General features: G+C 43.3%; 1 protein-coding gene across 8 annotated transcripts in view; it reads right to left on the bottom strand.

Annotated features, from left to right (window-relative positions):
• Positions 1-19,152, bottom strand: part of SAMD4A (sterile alpha motif domain containing 4A) — a 226,932-nt gene that overhangs the window by 124,289 nt on the left and 83,491 nt on the right. For 2 of the 8 annotated variants that reach the window (XM_024997785.2, XM_024997786.2), the window contains exon 1: positions 1-19,152. This exon is cut by the window's left edge. The exons of the other annotated variants lie outside the window; for them this stretch is intronic. The gene's annotated coding sequence lies outside the window, so the exon portion shown is untranslated. 8 annotated transcript variants of the gene reach the window in all.

Below are 19,152 nucleotides of genomic sequence, written 5' to 3'. Positions count from 1 at the left end.
CTCTTACGATCCTACTATTTTCTTCCTAACTTTCAAGATGTTTATGGGCATTTCCCCCTTCCTGGTAGCAGGTAGGATCCTTGAGGACTGAAACCACATCTGATTCAACACTGGCCTCTGCGCTCAGCCCTGAGCCAGGCACGTGCTCTGCGGGTGTCAGTCAACATTTGTTTGTAGATAGAAGAAAGCAGACAAGGAAGGAAGAAGGAACCCACTCAGCTAAGGGATCCCCTGCTAGAGTGAGGAAACACCTCGTTCTTTGTTTTCATCCCTATGTGGCTGGGATTTTTATGTTTACTTTGTTTTTGGAGCAATCTTAGCTGCTGTGGTAGGGAAGGCAGGTAGTTTTGAAGATTAGATGTGTGTGCTATATGCATGGGTGGCATCAGCCGTCAAATTCCCCTTTGTTCTTCCCATACACCCAGCTATTTATAGAAGCAGTGGTAATGATAATGATGACAAGACCAGCAAAACAACATCAAACTACTATCAATTATCGTATGCCTGTGCTAGGCACTTTCTATCCAGTATTTGCAATCCTTTCATTAGCCTTGCATCCAGGCCTTATCATCCTTATTTCATAAATGGGAACTGAGATTCAGAAGAGCTAACTCTTTCTGCCAAGGTCATGAGCTGTTAAAACATACAGCATGGAGTTGTGAACCCAGTTCTGCTTCCCTGAGGGTCAATCTGGGCTCCATGGAGTCCTGTAGAAGCAAAGAAAAGCAAGTCACCTGGCCCATTCCTTCCTTACTTCCTGGACTCTCTGTGGTTTAGTCTTCTAGGTGAAAAGCTACCCTCCCACATGCACAGTTCTTGCAAGAAACCAGATTAACAGTCACCTACATTCACATTACTCAGAGAGCCCTTAATTACTAGGAACAGACAGGATCATGGTCACAGAAATGTCTATGACATCTACAAGAGGGAGGGAGTGTCCATGGGAGTAGGGGGCAAAGGATGGGGCCAGGCAGATTTGTTTGGAGTCAAAGAGTCAGAGAGAGAACTAAATGTTTTGTTTAGAAGAAGGAATAAATCACTTTTCATTGAACTATAAAGTTGTCTTAGTTGGGCCACAACAAACACTCAATGCGTTCAGAACATCACCACAAAAACATGTTAGCGGTCTGGGGCGTAAACAACTATTTTCCTTTGTATAGGAAGAGCAAGGCTTTTCACCCTGCAGGGGCGGGGTCAGAGGGAAGTCTTCAAAATGCAGCAGACACTGAAACATGATTCTACTCTGAGTCCTCAAATCTGCAACAGTATTCTGTTCACTTCAGGATTCCTGGTGCAAAGCGTTCTGTAAATGCTCACAAATTCAGGCTTCCATGGCCGTTACGTGATAGGCCACTTCCTCTAAAGTGCTCTAAAGCGCACAGCACGTTTCAGTTAGACTTTTCTGTGTGTAAGAGAAAAGTGGTGCTGTCACAAGCAGAAAACCTAACAGCCACTGAGGGCCAAGTTAAAAAACCAACCACATTAACGGTGGACTAAATAGAAGAGTTGCTTCTCAGGATAAAAGCCTCCATTAAATAATCTTCATCAGTTGGTTTTTAGCCAAACTTGACAGACAAACTACTCATTTGCAGCTGTGGTGATTTCGAGTCTATGACTTTTCCTTTAAGGGACCAACCCATGGAAAGCACTGGTTGTGGAGGGAGCCTCGGGGAGAAAGTGGTAACCTTCCCCTCTCTAACCAACTCTGCGTTGGGGGAAGGTATACTCCTTAATGGGCTTCCCTGGTGGCTCAGACGGTAAAGAAGCCGCCTGCAATGCAGGAGACCTGGGTTTGATCCCTGGGTCAGGAAAATCCCCTAGAGAAGGAAACGGCAACCCACTCCAGTATTCTTGCCTGGGAAATCCCATGGACAGAGGAGCCTGGTGGGCTGCAGTTCATGGGGTCACAAAGAGTCAGACACCACTGAGCAACTAACACTTTCACTTTTTCACTTTGCTGTACTCCCTAACAGTCCCTGGACTAAGTCTCCTAATGAATAGACTATAAGGAAGAAGGTATGGAGCTGTGTTTGGAGAGTTTCACAGTAATTAACTTACAACACTGATCCAGGTCATAGCTACAGATCAGCAGCCTGGCCAACACTCTGGCTGATAAATGGTGCTTTGGGTCAGTCTCAGAAGGCAGCACAGGCTGCCAATGTGTGCTCGGCCCTGAAGGATGGGAGACAGAGATGTGGGGAGGCTGCTTCCTGTGGAGGAAGGATCCTGTGCCGAAGCACAAGAGTCTTTGGGAACTAGGAAACGGAACACATCGGCTGCAGCTGAGAACAGGTTTGGGAAGAGTAGGAGAGACGACATACGAGGTCAGCTTTGGGAGGGCTGCTGCGTGAGAAGACAAGTGGCAGTTTTTGAAGAGGAAATACTGTCTGAAGTATGGGGAGGTACATCTGGTGATGGCCGAAGGAGGGAGCCGGGTGGAGAGAGAACAGTTGGAGGGCAACTGCACCGGGAAGGGAGGCGGGTGAACGCATGGGGAGGTGGGGTCTACAGCCCCTGGGTGGGAGGTGGAGCCCATGGAGCAGTTGTCGGGGTGCTCTCTTAGCCTCTCTTATCCACAGCTCTCTCCTGTTAACAAAATGATAACACGGTGAAGTGTCAGCACAGTGCCTGCACCTGTAAGAACTTAGTAAACATTACCTAGAAAATAAAGTGATGGATGTGAGAAAAATTGTCAGTGGAGAATTACTATTCACCTAGAAAGGAAAAGCTTAGTCATGTCTGACTCTTTGTGACCCCATGGACTGTAGCCTGCCAGACTCCTCTGTCCATGGGATTCTCCAGGCAAGAACACTGGAGTGGGTTGCCATTTCTTTCTCCAGAGGATTTCCTGACCCAGGGATCGAACCTGGGTCTCCTGCATTTCAGGCAGATTCTTTACTGTCTGAGCTACCATCGAAGCCCATTCACTTGTAAGTCCCAATTATTGGTGAAACAAACAGTAGCAAGAAAGAGGGTGGCCATGGAGAATTCCTCCAAGTTGTCAGCACGGTGCTCTGGGAGAAGATGACAAAGAAAGGGGGTCACCCAGGAGATGTGGAGACATGGCGGGCACCTCTCCTTGACTCTTCAATCAGAATGCCCCCAGGCAGCGACACTACAGTTGCCGTGGAGACTAGGGAGCGATTAAAGCCAATGGCCTTCCTGGCCCTGGAGCCCTACCCTCCATACATGGTCCCTGAGGAAGACACGGGGGTTCTACTCTCAATTCTCAGTCCAAAGTCATCAACAGGGCCAATCACAGATATCATTGCATCCCGTAAAAAGACAGTAGTCAGCATTATTGTTTCACTGTTGAAGGTGTAAAAATTGGGCTGAGATCACTTGGTGAGCTGGTAACAGCTGAACCCAGAGCCTGGCCTTTGTCTTGGACTTGAAAGCCTGTTCCTCTCCCAGCTGTCTCTCAGGCTGTTTTTACCCCAGTCTTCACAAACAGATCTAAAACCACAGTGTAAAATACAAGACCGTGAAATTGGAAATAAAATGCATCTGTTTAAATCCCATTTATTTTTAATAACTACTGAGGTTAGGCTTTGCATGAAAGGTGAGATGTTACTTTAAATCTTGATTTATCTCTTGGTTGACTAGTAAAATATTGTCATTTTGCTCAGGTGAAGGAAAGGCCTATTGAAAATGCCACACTTGTTTAGCTTTTCTTAAAACTCAGTGTGCACCTCCTGGGCACTTTCTTCCAGGGTCTTAAGCACCTGCGATTTGCTAGTTTTTAGTTTGCTGGTATATTCTAGTCCTCCAACATGGGGGGGTGGGGGGGTACCTATGCATGTGCAACCAAAGGGCTAATGCTCACTCCGTCAATCACACAGAAATTATCAAGTGGAATCTTTTGTCTGCTTAGTTAGCAGTCTCTGACAATATATGCCATTTGTAAATCAAAAGCATCTGGCTCTGAATGGGGGCTAAATACAACCACAATAAAAAAAATAATAATAATATAAATTGGTCAGCAGGAGAGTTTCCAGTATGAACAAAAACAATTATGTCAATAAGCCTACCTTAACATGTATGAGAATATCAGGCCATTGATCAAGGACCTCACACAGATGTTTTTAAATTAAACCCACAAAGCATGGCTGCCCCTAGTACCTCCCCTGAGTCCCTCCTTCCATGGATCTTGAGGGTCTCCTCTTGACCTCAGTGGCCAAGAACACTTCTGGGGTTTTTCACAATCATCCACTGCTTCTTAAGCCTTATCTCATCCCTGGGGCATCCTTTAACTGTCAGTCTTGCTTAGTCATGGATGGCTTCGAGTCTCTCACCAGACTTAATCTAAGAATCCCAAAGTCTCTCTTTTGCTACGGTTTACCTGAACAACAGTGGAAGCAATTTGCCTCTTAAATTCACTCCCTGAGCTTTAGCGTTCACATCCTGCTCAGTTTTGTCTTCTTATTACAAGGAAATAAAATCTACCCCGACTCAAAGAAGGAAAACAAGATTTCAGGTAGAGACAGTCCTTTTTTTCCCAAAAGCCTGTAACATCAGTGAGGAGTTCTCTCAATCTGTTCAGAGTTTAGTCAGCACATTTTGGCTATTCTAGACTCAGAAAATCCTCAGAAACCAGGGCCCATTATGCAGGGTTGGAGAGTTGGAGATGGATGATCATCAAGCAGGAATTAATGAGGATTGAGGAAATCCAACCAATTTTACCTGGAAATCTCTGGGGCCATCCATCTTTTCTGCCATCTGCTCCAAATTTGGACCTAGGCCCCGAGCAGCAAAAGACAAATCCATCCATCTTAAAAGTCCACTCAGGTGAAATGCCATGAAACTGCATTATTGTCCAGAACCGCAGAGAGAAACATTTCTTTTCTAGTTAACCTGGCAGCTATCAGTTGTTCATTACCTTGAGAGCACCTGGTTTATGCTCTAGAATAGGATACTTCAGAATCTATCAACATCAAACCCCTGAGAGTGAGTACTGAAAGGAAAGACAGCCTCTTATTTGTTGGAGGTGGATGGATTCATGCTTTCCCATGAAGTGCATGTTCTGGTGTGCTTATCTTTGCCAGCCACATTCTCTGGGTGAACAGGAACCCAATCATCACACCTGCTTTATGATTTTAAGCCTTCTACACCAGCATAAACTAGAGCACACTCATATGGCTTTTATTGTTCAAGACGACAACCATCTCACTGTAAAATATTATTCTTCCTGAGGTCCTCCGATACTTCTGTTACCATGTCCGAATCCACAGGCATCCTCACGTTTTTTCTGCAGTTGTCTGTGCTCTGATACAGAGTCTAGACACAGCATAGAAATAGAGGGAGGTCTTTCCACACCGTTTTGAGACCAAAGAAGGTAGACTATGACTTGAAACACTGTATTTTAGGAGATTTCAAATAAGTTTGGCTATATCCTGCTCTCACTTCCTGAGAAACAGGTATATTCCTAAACCATCTAATGTAAGCCACACTTATTAAATGAAAGTTCTTTATTTAAAGGAATTCTCCTTCTTCTCTCTTTCTGTTCGGTTCACATAAATAAACATATATTCAAACTTTTGTAAGTCAAAGAGCTTATTTTTCTTGGAACAAGTGGCTTGAAATATGTTGTTGTTCAACTCCAAATGTTTTCTCCCTTCCTTCTTTTGGAGTTCTTTGACCTAAACTACATTTGTGAAGGGAGAGAGGAGAGAGAGGTAGAAAGAAGAAGAGAAGGTGGGAGACAGGAGAGAAAGAGGGGAAGAGAGGGTGGGAGAGAGAAAGCGAATGTGTTTCAGAGCAGGCGCAAAGGGTTCAGCCCACAATTTTCCTCAATTAGCATGTGTCCTTGGATGAGAACACTAAAGGAGGTGTGTGTCTGCTCTCTCCTCAGCCTGGCTCAGCTGTCCTGTAAATCACATAGTATAAGCATCTTGACATGCTCAGTAAGCATGTATATTTTACACAACATGCAGTAGCTAAAAAAAATGTTCTCTAATCCAGCACATATAGTAGCTTGGACTGACATGTATAGTATATAGTAGCTTGGATTGGGTTGACATATAGTAGCTTGGATTGGGTACACATATAGTAGCTTGGATTGGGTTGACAATCTAAAAAAAAAACTGGTTAAAGCATGGAATTATAAAAATGATACTCTCATTATTTATATATATATATATATAGAAATTTATTCATAGATATTTAAATATATGACCATACACTCATTTAACAAATTTGGTACAGGAGCAATGCCTTGTATTTGATGATGGGTCCGACTGTTTGGAATTCCCAATTGTCTTTTCTGGATAAACCAGAAATCTGCTATGATTTTCAAATTTAGTGTCTTTAAAGGAGGAAAAAAACTCCAAACAGCTGAAAAGCAATCTGACTGGGGAAGCTGCCTAGATTTCTATGAATTTCCCCCTAATCTTTTAAAATTATCTTGTTTATACTTAATTTGGCCACAATTTTTGTTTTTTTTTAAGCAAATTCATCATTGACAAGTCTTTCCAAGACAACAGTATAGTTTTCATAAAAACACTTTTCCTTTTCACACTCATATATCATCTGTTTACATAATATTTAGCTACATGTCCTCAATGGAAAAAGTACAACTGGCATAAACAGGTTTGGCAACAAACAACTCTCAACCGGCTTCCCACTGAACTGACTGAAGAAGGAGGAGGGCCACAAGAGAGCAGCTGATGACTCCAGTCCGCCACAGACATCTGGCACTTGCCAGAGGAAGAGAGTGCAACTTGATGGCTGAGTGCTTGCAATGAACGTCTCTGTACCTCATCTGAGGCTCAACCAAAGAAACAGCTCATGATTTATTCCCATAATGGAGGGGGGAAATGATCAGGTTGGACCTATAGAGGAACTGTAGGTTGGCCTCTAACCTGATGGCTTTCTAAATCTTTGAAGGGTAACTTTGTCTGCTTAATTTTTACCTTTTGGACTATTGGATGTAACTTCTCATAAGATACAGTAAGTAATACTGCTGTAAACAGGAAAAAAAGAAAAAGTAACTGTGCTTTTGGCTAAACAGAGAGAAGTATGAAAAGACAGAATGTATATTATGTAACTATATAAGTATATATGTTTGTATTATTCAGATACGTGGATACTTTTAAATATATAGTATATAATATATAAAAGTACATACACTATATGGACTTCCCTGGTAGCTCAGTGGTAAAGAATTTACCTGCCAATGCAGAGACATGGGTTCAACCCCTGGGTAGGGAAGATCCCCTGGAGAAGGAAATGGCAATCTGGTTCAGTATTCTTACCTGGGAAATCCCATAGACAGAGGAGCCTGGAGGGCTACAGTCCATGAGGTCGCAAAGAGTCAGACATGACTTAGTGACTGAACAACAACAACATATACTATACAAATATTTTAAAGTATATATATATATTTTTTTTAACATATACTGAAAAAAAACTAGCATATTATATATAAAAGTATATGTGTTGTACATGTTAAATATAAAGTATATATTATATAAAAATACATATACTTTGGGAATTCCCTGGTGGTCCAGTGGTTAACACTCAGTGCTTTCACTGCTGGGGCACCAGGTTAGATCCCTGGTCAGGGAACTAAGATCCCACAAGCCATGTGCATGGATGATAAATCACTGCAGTTGTATCCCACTCTTTGTGACCCAGTGAACTGTAGCCTGCCAGACTCCTCTGTCCGTGGGATTCTCCAGACAAGAACACTCAGAGTGGCTTGCCAGGCCCTCCTCCAGGGGATCTTCCTAATCCAGGGATTAAACCCATGTATCATTATGTCTCCTGCAATGCAGGTGAGTTCTTTACCACTAGCGCCACCTGGGAAGCCCCACAAGCCATGTGGTACAGACAAAAACAAAAACAAAAGATATATATATACACTTAAAAATATCTAGTATATTATATATAAAAGTACATATGCTATATATTTTAAAGTATATGTATTCTATATACATTATGAATAATATTCTGCCTTTTAGTTACAAATGTGTTAGTCAAGTCAAGGCTATAGGAAAAGGAGTACGTCAAGGCTGTATATTGTCACCCTGCTTATTTAACTTTTATGCAGAGTACATCATGAGAAATGCTGGGCTCGAAGAAGCACAGCTGGAATCAAGATTGCTGGGAGAAATATCAATAATCTCAGATATGCAGATAACACCACCCTTATGGCAGAAACTGAAGAGGAACTAAAATTCCTCTTGATGAAGGTGAAAGAGAGTGAAAAAGTTGGCTTAAAACTCAACATTCAGAAAACAAAGATCATGGCATCTGGTCCCATCACTTCATGGGAAATAGATGGGGAAACAGTGGAAACAGTGGCTGACTTTATTTTTGGGGGCTCCAAAATCACTGCAGATGGTGACTGCAGCCATGAAATTAAAAGACGCTTACTCCTTGGAAGAAAAGTTATGACCAACCTAGATAGCATATTCAAAAGCAGAGACATTACTTTGCCAACAAAGGTCTGTCTAGTCAAGTCTATGGTGTTTCCAGTGGTCACGTATGGATGTGAGAGTTGGACTGTGAAGAAAGCTGAGCACCGAAGAATTGATGCTTTTGAACTGTGGTGTTGGAAAAGACTCTTGAGAGTCCCTTGGACTGCAAGGAGATCCAACCAGTCCATTCTGAAGGAGATCAGCCCTGGGTGTTCTTTGGAAGGAATGATGCTAAAGCTGAAACTCCAGTACTTTGGCCACCTCATGTGAAGAGTTGACTTATTGGAAAAGACTGTGATGCTGGGAGGGATTGGGGGCAGGAGGAGAAGGGGACAACAGAGGATGAGATGGCTGGATGGCATCACTGACTCGATGGACGTGAGTCTGAGTGAACTCCGGGAGTTAGTGATGGACAGGGAGGCCTGGCTTGCTGCGATTCATGGTGTGGCAAGGAGTCGGACACGACTGTGACTGAACTGGTGTTACATTATAAATATACGTGTATATACAGATGTCTATTGTTCAGTTGCTAAGTCATGTCCAACTCTTTGTGACCCCATGAACTACACACAGCATGCCAGGCTCCTCTGTCCTTCACCATCTCCCAGAGTTTGCTCAAATATATGAGTGCATATACTTATCTGATGGTATGTTACAAGGTACGGAGCTTCACATTGTATTTTAAAATCCTTTGATAAAAAACTTTAGTCCCTAAAATTCCAGCTGGATCGATCGGGTTAATTGCCTTGGTTCAGTACTTCAGACCTCAGTCCATCATTTTACTCATCATTGCTACTATACAGAGTTTGGAAAAAAGTATTTTGGACGAAATGTATCTGAGGCTGAATCCAGTCTCAGTGTCAGGGAGTAAAAGCCCCTAATGGTCCATCTTGGCTAGTTCCACTTTGCAATACATGCAGCTGTGAGGGATGGTATATTTAAAGGGGCTTTATTTAGCTCTTGAGTTTTATTTATTTATGATTTATTATTTACATCCTGCCTACTTCCACAAAGGATTTGAGGCAGCGTGGCTCTTCAATTAAGTCCATTCTAAAGCAGCTCAGTCACTTCTCCGTCATCCTGCCACGTCCAACTTCAATGAGTTGTTTTCCCAGTGTGATCAATTAACTCGGACCCCTGTGGTCCGGGCCTTCCACTGGGCAACGAAGGTGGCGCATTTGTAGTCTGTGGCCTTTGGTTTGCTGCCCAGCACAGGGAGCCACCCCAGCAGCGCAGGAAATCCAGGCTGAACTTCCCAGGGCATCCCCTTTGGTGGCCCAACCTCTCTGGGGGACTCATGGAGTGTGGAGACCCACAGGCAGCTCCACATCCTGTGCCAAGCAAGCAGAAGAATAGTCTCAGGACCCTGCCTGGTGAGAATGTGGGGCATCAGTAAGCACCCCAACCAGTAGAGGTCTCCACCAATATGTTCAATGATCACATACCCTTTCATGTGAAGCAAAAGAATGGGTAAAGCCTTGACCTAGGCTCCTAGGGATCCTCCACTCCGTCACGTCTCTGACTAAATGGAGCAAACCCCCAGAGAAAATGTTTAAAATAGCCCTGATAAAAATGGATACCACCAAGGAAGGTGGCAGGTCTCCTGTGAACCATGAGACAGTCCTCAACCATGATGTCACACATCACAGGCTATGGAGATTCTGATCCCCTCAGCCTCTGAGCAGTCAGGGATGGCCCAGGGTAGCTGAGTAACCCCAGTGTGCTGAATAAATATTAGCACTTTCTCATGTGCCCAGGCACATAAAGGATTGAGAATCAGTCACAGCCACATGGAACTGCAATCCTAAGCATCTCCTGTCTACAGTACGAGAGCTGGAAATAAGATGGCAGCTAGGTTCCCATTAATACTTCCTTGCCTGATTCCTCACTCACGATATCAGGCCCTCACAAGAACCCTGGGAGTGAGGCATCCCCAATTTACAGGCACAAACTGAGCCTCAGAAAAGCCAAGCGACTTACTCAGAGCTATCTTTTTCAAAGCACCAGACTGGCCCCAATTCTGCTCATCCTCGACCTCCTGCACAGTGTACAGGTGTGTCCAATTCCCGTCTGACTTCTCTTCTAACAAATAATCTTAAAAGATGTGCGAGTGGGACTCAAAAGTGAAATGGACGGACATTATTCTGGGAAAAGAGTTCCTTGGAGAAGCTCTGTGAAAATGGAATAACCCTCATTTGGAGCATCATGAATGGTGGAGAGGGCAGACCTGGCTGTATAAGAGACTTTTCTGGTTGGGCAGGCTGATTGTGAGAGAGTCATGGCTACTTGAGCAGGACGTCAAACAAGCTTCTGGATATGTGAGTCTGAGGCTCACAATACGCTCTCTCTAGTGATGGGACTTGGCCGTCATTTGCTCAGGAAAGAAGGCTAAAACTCTGGGGCTGGTTGAAGTCTGGCAGGAAAATACAGACCAGATCTGGACCATGAGGAAGGTTCTCTAAGTCTCTGTGAGAGGTCTGAGAGTTCAGAAGCTCCAGGCTAAAATTTCTAATGAATTGGAAAGCCTGATCGTTACACCTTCCCTTTAAGCTCCTTTCATATCTACTTCATGAGATTCAATTTAAGAATATTCTTGACCTCAAGATACTAGAACGTAAAGCTGAGCTGGGATGTTAATGGCATCTTCACCCCACAGAGCCTTGGCTTCTGGGCTGAACGGAACAATCTTCAGACTATACACATCTACAGAACTGCAAAATAGAACCCAAAGGGGACATTCTCACCCCCAAAGGATAGGTGGCAAAAAGGCTGGCTCTTCATTGACCAATTTCAACAATCCTCATATGAAATTTCTTGACACTGTCACTTACTGCACATGGTTGACCCGGCCTACAGGTGCAGCTGCTCCCTGGGAAGGAGCTGGTGGTCATTTTATATCATTATACCACTACAAAGATCAGACTGGTGCCCATGCCTTAGTAGAGAAACCAGCACAACTTTGACAGCAAGATTGCAACACTCTGTGAAAAAAAAGCTTGACCACAAAACTAGAAATAGTACTTCCAGCTGATCTCAACTCTTCCCCTCCCAAAATCCAGCATCTGACTTCTCTACTGGTAGTGAACAAGCAAGACCAACAGCCCAATGACATTGCTAATTCTAGCCACCTTGGAAAACAAAAAAGGAGTCAGGGAGGAAATCTGTGCTTACAGGGATGGGAACACAATACAGCAGTGAGGAAAAGTATCTCTGTGAACTGATACCTCCCAGTTGGTCCAGTGGTTAAGATTCCACACTCCCAATGGAGGGGTCCTGGGTTTGATCCCTGCTCAGGGAACTAGATTCCACCTGTCACAACTAAGAGCCTGAATGCTGCAATTAAGACCGGCACAGCCAAATGAATAAATAAATAAAGATAACCATCAAGGACCTGCTGGATAGTATTGCTGCTGCTGCTGCTGCTGCTGCTGCTGCGTCACTTCAGTCATGTCTGACTCTGTGCGACCCCATAGACAGCAGCCCACTAGGCTCCTCTGTCCCTGGGATTCTCCAGGCAAGAACACTGCAGTGGGTTGCCATTTCCTTCTCCAATGCATGAAAGTGAAAAGTAAAAGTGAAGTCTCTCAGTCCTGCCAGACTCTTAGTGACCCCATGGACTACAGCCTACCAGGCTCCTCCATCCATGGGATTTTCCAGGCAAAAGTACTGGAGTGGGGTGCCATTGCCTTCTCCACTGGATAGCACAGGGAACTATATTCAATATTTTGTAATAACCTATGAAAGAAGGGCTTCCCAGGTAGCTCAGTGGTAAAATATCTGCATGCCAACGCAGGAGACGCAGGTTCAATCTCTGGGTTGGGAAGATCCCCTGGAGTAGGATATGGCAACCCACTCCAGTATTCTTGCTTGGAAAATTCCAGGGACAGAGGAGCCTGGTGAGTCTATGGGACTAGATCCCCTGGAGTAGGAAATGGCAACCCACTCCAGTATTCTTGCTTGGAAAATTCCATGGACAGAGGAGCCTGGTGAGTCCATGGGACTAGATCCCCTGGAGTAGGAAATGGCAACCCACTCCAGTATTCTTGCTTGGAAAATTCCACGGACAGAGGAGCCTGGTAAGTCCATGGGACTGCAAAGAGTCGGACATGACTGAGCACACATGCACACACGTACGTAAGGGAAAATAATTTGAAAAAGAATATATATAGTTGAATCACTGTGCTGTACACCTGAAATTAACACAATATTGCAAATCAACTATACTTCAAAAGAAAGAGAGAATGATTAGCTGATTATTAGTTTTAGTTTCTCATTACATCACAGATACATGGTCGGTAGATTAATTTACTTCAGTGGCCAGTGTACCTGGAATATTTTATAGTAAAATATTTTAATGGCTAATATTAACTGTAATTTATCACTGTAAGTTTAGTGATGAAATTGAAAAATGATCACACTACAGGTGTTAGACACATCTATAGATTAGATTGAATGCATGCATTCCTAAAAAAGGCATCCTGAATACCAGTCAATTTGGCACTGGCTCCCCCTGGAAAATAGTTGTTAAGCTTCTCCAGGGGACGGAGAAATGGAAAATAATCAGGTTATTTGTCACCTTGCCCTGTGGGCTTGGCAAAATATGAGAAAGCACATAAAAAGCTAGTTATGGAATCAGCTTTACTACTATTTTTGCTACTTATTTTAAAGCACATCTTTACAAGCATCTCAGTACCTCTTACTATCTTAGCAGACAGGTCTGTCTCATTTATTAAGAGCTACCAACACCAGATAAGTCAGGTTCACACTCAAGGGGGAAAGTCCAGGGAACAGTGACCTATGGAAGGGACCCAGACAGGAGTCCACCACACCAAGAACAGAAGCCTCTCCAAAGGCACACATTGGGGAGAGAAGACTTGACAGCTTCAAATCAAAGGTGTCTCTCCACGTCGGCAGGGACTAGTACACCATGACGTAAGCAGTGAGAAACAGCTTAGAGTGACATGATATCAAAATCTACTGAAGGGGTGAAGGGTAAAAACCAAAACCCAAGGTTATGGGCAGGCTGAATTCTACAATAAAGACATTTATAGTGTAAGAATCTAACCAATTCTGCCCATATGATTTGCATTAATTTCTCCAGTGTCCACCACAAAGCTAGCATCCTCAATAGTATTCATTATAATAATAAATAGGTATTGATCACTTATTATATGTCAAACACATTTTAGGCATTTTACATTTATCAATTTCTCTCCTCTTCAAGGCAAACCTACGAAGCAAATTCTATTAACATCTCCATTTTACAGATGATAATATGAAAGCACAGAGAGGTCAAGTAACTTACCCAGTGTCACACACCTTGGAAGAGGTAAAGCCTGGATTTGCACCCAGAAATTTTGGCTCCAGAGCTTCTGCACTTAACCACTCTGCTTCACTGCCTCTCAAGGAGGAGGAATGTCCAAGTGAGATAAAGAAAACAATGGCAGTGAATAAAATGGGCTCTATCTACAGCTTGCTGGAATAAATTCAGTCAGCCAGTTCCTATCACTTTGAGTGTGTCTTCCCCAAGGAAAGTAGACACCAGGATTGCCCCCGCCTCCACCAGCACCCATCCCATCTCCCCTCCACAGCAGAGAGGCCATGGAACTTGGGCAGACTGACCCATTGATACGCTCTCTGAAAAAGTATATCTTCTCCATGTAAAGTAACGAGCTGGGATTTTTGCTCATGGATTAGTCTCCATTAGCTTCCAACTTGGGAAGTGTGAGTCTTCCCAGACCATCCATGAGGTAACTAATCAAATCAACCTTCAGTTCTGCAAAGCTGTACGTCAGACCCCAGTCTACAAAGACAAGAAGCCAAAGAAAAGCACTGTCCCTTGAAGCCCAACCCGAAATAGTCATTCTAATGATCAGCCCAATTCTAATGAATCATCTCACTTCTAAGAGAGAATAAAAATAAACACCATTTACTGAATACTTCCTATTACTGAGGAGCTGTTTCACAGGCCATCTTCCTTATGCATTCTTCTGTGTTCTCCCTGGGGACAGAACAGGAGTTTACCAGCCATGGAATGAAGGCTGGCGGCTCCCAAATATCACAGCTTAGCACTTCTAGGACAAAATTTACATTAGCCTGGGCTTCTCTGGTGGCTCAGCCAGTAAAGAAACCGCCTGAGATGCAGGAGACCTGGGTTTGATCCCTGGGTTGGGAAGACCCCCTGGAGAAGGGAATGGCTACCCGCTCCAGTATTCCTGCCTGGAGAATCCCATGGACAGAGGAGCCTAGCGGGCTATAGTCCATGGGGTCACAAAGAGCTGAACCTGATTTGAGCGACTACGCATACATGCATGTGGTTTAATAAGAAAAACCTGGACAACCCAATATGAGTTTTTCTGGAAGCTCTATGTGTGTAGTATACAGGACTCCCCTTTATTGTAAGATTATATTCTTTCTACTTCTAGTATTGAAATATCTTTTCTTTTATGAAAAGATTATAATATTATATGACAATTCTACTATTGCTATTTTTAATATCCTCACTTCCCAAGACAAAAGCTAACAACCCTATGTTTAGCCTCCTGAATTAAAAAAAAAAAAATTGTTGTTAGATCATAAAATACGACATGTATTATAGGGTCACTAGCTTGGGGACTGACATGCTGAGTTTGCCTGACCTCAACCACAGAGAAAATTTAGAAAAGAGATCAGTGGTTGGTGGAATGTCCCTGTGCCGATGTCTTCCCTGCTAAGCTTCTTCTGACCTCCAGTTACCCCTTTGGTCCCCAGTGGCTACTACCAGTAGGAATTCCCTGTCCTTCCTGGCCAAGCTGACGTGCTGGGCAGAGTTCAGGACACAGCTTTAAATGTGGTTTCCTGATTAGCAGAGAGACTCCAGTTAGGCAGGAAGGAGTTCAAGCTTGAATATTGTATGTCATAGTCATCTACCAGTTCTTAGGAATGAATACATCAACAGAAGTGACCTGGAGCAAAAAAGCATTCCTGAGAAAATCCCCAGCAGCTCAGTGAGAGACTCTTGTCACTGCACTTCATTTTTTGTGTATTCTTTTGACAAGAAAGTGACACATTTAAAACTCAATTACTCTAAAATGTCATTCAAGATGAACAATATTTGAGAAGGTTAACGATGACTGAGAGAAATGAGTGCTAACAGGAACCAGATGAAATATCTTCACTACTTCCTGGCTAAGGAAGAAGGTGATAAGAAGACTCCCCCCGACCCCCACCACCACCAAAAAGGAGTCAGGAAATGGGATAGTTGCCATGGTTCTGCCATTAGATTGCCTTAGAATCTTGGTAGAAACCATTCTCAGGTCTACTTCCTGATTGGCAAAATGAGACCACTGGCCACTCTGAATCCCAAAATTCCATGATTCTGTTCCTTGTCTGGAGAAAAGAACAAACTACCTTCCTGTGTCAAGGAATTGTGAGAAATAATACTGAAAGAAAACTCTGAGGGTCAAGTGGAGAGTTCTTCAGGGGTCTCAAGTCCCTAGTAGACACTGATGAAAGATGAGCCCCAGGCACAGAGCCGCCAGAACACCTCCAGAGGGGTTCTGCCCAGAATGAGCTTCCAGTCAGAGAAGAGAAATGAAGAAGGGGGGGCTTGTACTGCTGAAAGCAAGAGAGAGAAGGTTAGGAGGAGACCAGGAAGAAAATAGGAGGGAAAGAAACATAGAGAAGGCCAAGACCTAAAAGAAGTAGGACCCTATGAGTATCAAAAGCATGTGAAGAGAGAGCCGAAGTGAGGTCAACTTTGCAAGACAGCATACGGGGAGGAGTGAAGAGAAAGAAGAGAAAGCTGGAGAGACAGAGGGGACAGAAGAGTAGACAGAGAGCAAGGAAAGAAGGAAAAAGATCATCGAGACCTCTGCCTCTCATTTTGAACACGAGTAAAATTTCTCAACTCTCCCACCATCCATTCACCAAAAAAAAGTCACCAGATGTGAGGTCCTGTGGAATCCTGCCAAATTAAATAGAGAAAAGCTGCACCCTGAAAGAGAATAAGAGAGTATCGTTTTCTCTAATTCAGTGAACGCAGAGACAGCCCATCTATAGACAGATATGGAAGAAAAAACTCCAGGAAGGGTCCATAGCCTTAAAAAAAAAAAAAAATTCTGGGCTAAGCTATCCAGAAATAGAAAATTTTGATTACAAAATAAATCTAGGTCAATAAGATAATGGACATGATTTAAATGAAAATCACAGTATTTGTAATGGGCTAAAAATGGTATCAATATTACTGCAGAGAAGGAATATAATTAAATGTATTTTTAAACAGCAGCTCCCCGCCCCAGCCCTACAAATCCCAGGCCGGCCACCAGCACTCTCCACCTCATCGCAGAGGAATGTGCTGGTATGCCACAAGTTGGTGTGAAGAATGCAGAGTTTCCTACTACTTTAGAAGATCCCAAATGACACTGGTGAGCTACATTCTTTCGCTCAAAGATCACTGTGATTCATATAAAGCAAAGACAGGGAAAGGTTAGGGATCTGACTGTTTCATTCTTTTACCATTTTGACTGTATGGCCAGGAAACAGGCCGTGGGGGTCTGACTGCCACAGTTCTCTTTGGTCCACTGAAACCAGAAGAATTCCAGACCATCCTAGGAGGTGGTTATAGATCCTCAGAGGTTTAGCACAGGCTAGGAATGAAGAGAAAGGGTAGAAGTGCAAACTTGTGGTTTTCTTTCTACAATCAGTGGTGTGAACTTGAGGAGACTTTCACTCCTAAGTATAATGGATCTTTTAAACCCTCACAAGGAAGAAGGAGGCAGAGAGGAGCAAGATGAATTAGCTGGAAGCGACAATGTTCTGGACAGTGAAGACAATTACTAAAGCTGGCACACAAAAGTGCTTGGGCATTGCCTCAGATGTCTATATAGAAGCCGAGGCCTAGGATTCTATTTGGATATCAAAGGCCCTTCCAAATTTGGATGCCCTTGGAGATCAAAGAAAGGTTAAGATGAACATATTTCTACTTCAGAATATATATGTATACACACATATGTATAGTATTCCTTATTTAAGGAGATTGCATCAATATTTACATCACAGATATCTCAACTAAGCTACCAGCATGACTACATATACATATTAATCATCCAGAGGAGATTATTTTCAAAATCTCTTTGTGGGTAGTGCATATCTACTAATAAGTGTTTTAAAAGAATTAACTCTTTTAATACGTTTAAATTCCAACCTACCAATTTAGTCGCAAGGCTTTCATTCATCCTTAGAAAGCACAAGCTTACCTTCTGTGAGGAAAATCTGTTAAATGACAACTGAACTTGTCAAAAAAAAGAAGAGCAGAGAATTCAGGCATTTTATGTTACGGTTCATGTAACTGAACTCCCTCAGGGCAATTAAGTGTGTGTGTAAAATATCATTAAGTTAGTATCCACTTCACCCCCTCTTTACTTTATAATAAAAGACATTTCAATAAGCACTGAGTTGACAGATCCTACAGCCATGAGTCCTTTCTGTAAGTGACATAAACTCTAAAGGCCTGGTATTCTGAGTCAAATGAAATAAGTCACTATAATAGGTCTTGAGGAATTCTAAACCGAGAGAAAGGCCAGAAAGTTAAGGACCATCTGAGCTCCTCCTATCGCTCTTGGGATTGTTCTTATTTTTATAGTTCCTTCCTATCACCAGAGCCTCTAAATCTTGAAATGGAAATAGTGAAGCAAAAGTGTGCCAAGGGTCACCACAGACCTGGGAAAACGTCTGCAATCTCCAGAAAGCAGAGATCCGTTTTCAGATGAAAAGCACTCAGGCAGTATCGGTTTTAACTCTGACCTTCCATGACCTCAGTCTGGAGATTCTGGTAGGGATGAAAAAAAAAAAAGAACTAAAAGGCCAAGAGAGTCAAAAACCATTCAAAGAACGCTCAGTGCAAGCCTGTGACATGGGCATGCCTCTGTTCTGCAAGTCTGATGGGGGGAAATGGATTATTTATAGGGGAAGGGAAGGAGGATGACAAAATAAGCTCTTGATAAAGAGGATAAAAGTTGATGCTGGGAAAAGGCATCACCGTCATTTGCACTTTCATGGGATGAACTTAGTCTAGCAGTGACTTGGGTATATTTTGGCTTCTCAGCAGGGAGGGACCAGCTGGGGGTTGGGGAAACTGGTGTTTAGGGAGAAACAGCTGCTTGAGCATGAACATCGGAAGGAAGTCCTCTTCCCTACTGCCAACCCACAAGACAGAATTGTAGCCCAGTCACAGGAGCTACTATAATGAGACAAAGGGGGACAAGATTGAGTCACTGCCGATCAGTGTCCCACGAGCTTCAACAATGGGACCATTCCAACAAGTGCAAGAAGGGAAAACACCAGCTAATAACAGAGGGATCCTTGCCTATAAACAGGACTTGGGGAAGGAATTCTAATTTTATCTATTTAGGCAACTATTAATTACTTACACAGGTTCAGGAACGGGATGGACTGGCGAGTCCATAAGTGATGTCAGGGTTTCTCTATAAACAAGATGTAAACCCTCTGTTCCAAGTCTTTTATCTCAGGGGTCCCTAACTCCCGGACCACAGATTGGTACTGGTCTAAGGCCTTTTAGGAACTGGGCCACACAACAGGAAGTGAGTGGTGGGCAAGCTAGAGAAGCTTCATCTGTATTTACATCTCTGTTTACAACATCCCATCGCTCACGTTACTGCCTGAGCTCCGCCTCCTGTCAGATCAGCGGTGCCCTACTGATTCTACATTATGGTGAGTTGTATAATTATCTCAT

The sequence above is a fragment of the Bos taurus genome, chromosome 10, assembly GCF_002263795.3.
Source record: "Bos taurus isolate L1 Dominette 01449 registration number 42190680 breed Hereford chromosome 10, ARS-UCD2.0, whole genome shotgun sequence".
Taxonomy (NCBI): Eukaryota; Metazoa; Chordata; class Mammalia; order Artiodactyla; family Bovidae; genus Bos; species Bos taurus.
Note: the sequence above shows the minus strand (reverse complement) of the source record. Positions and strands in the feature narration are given on the sequence as shown.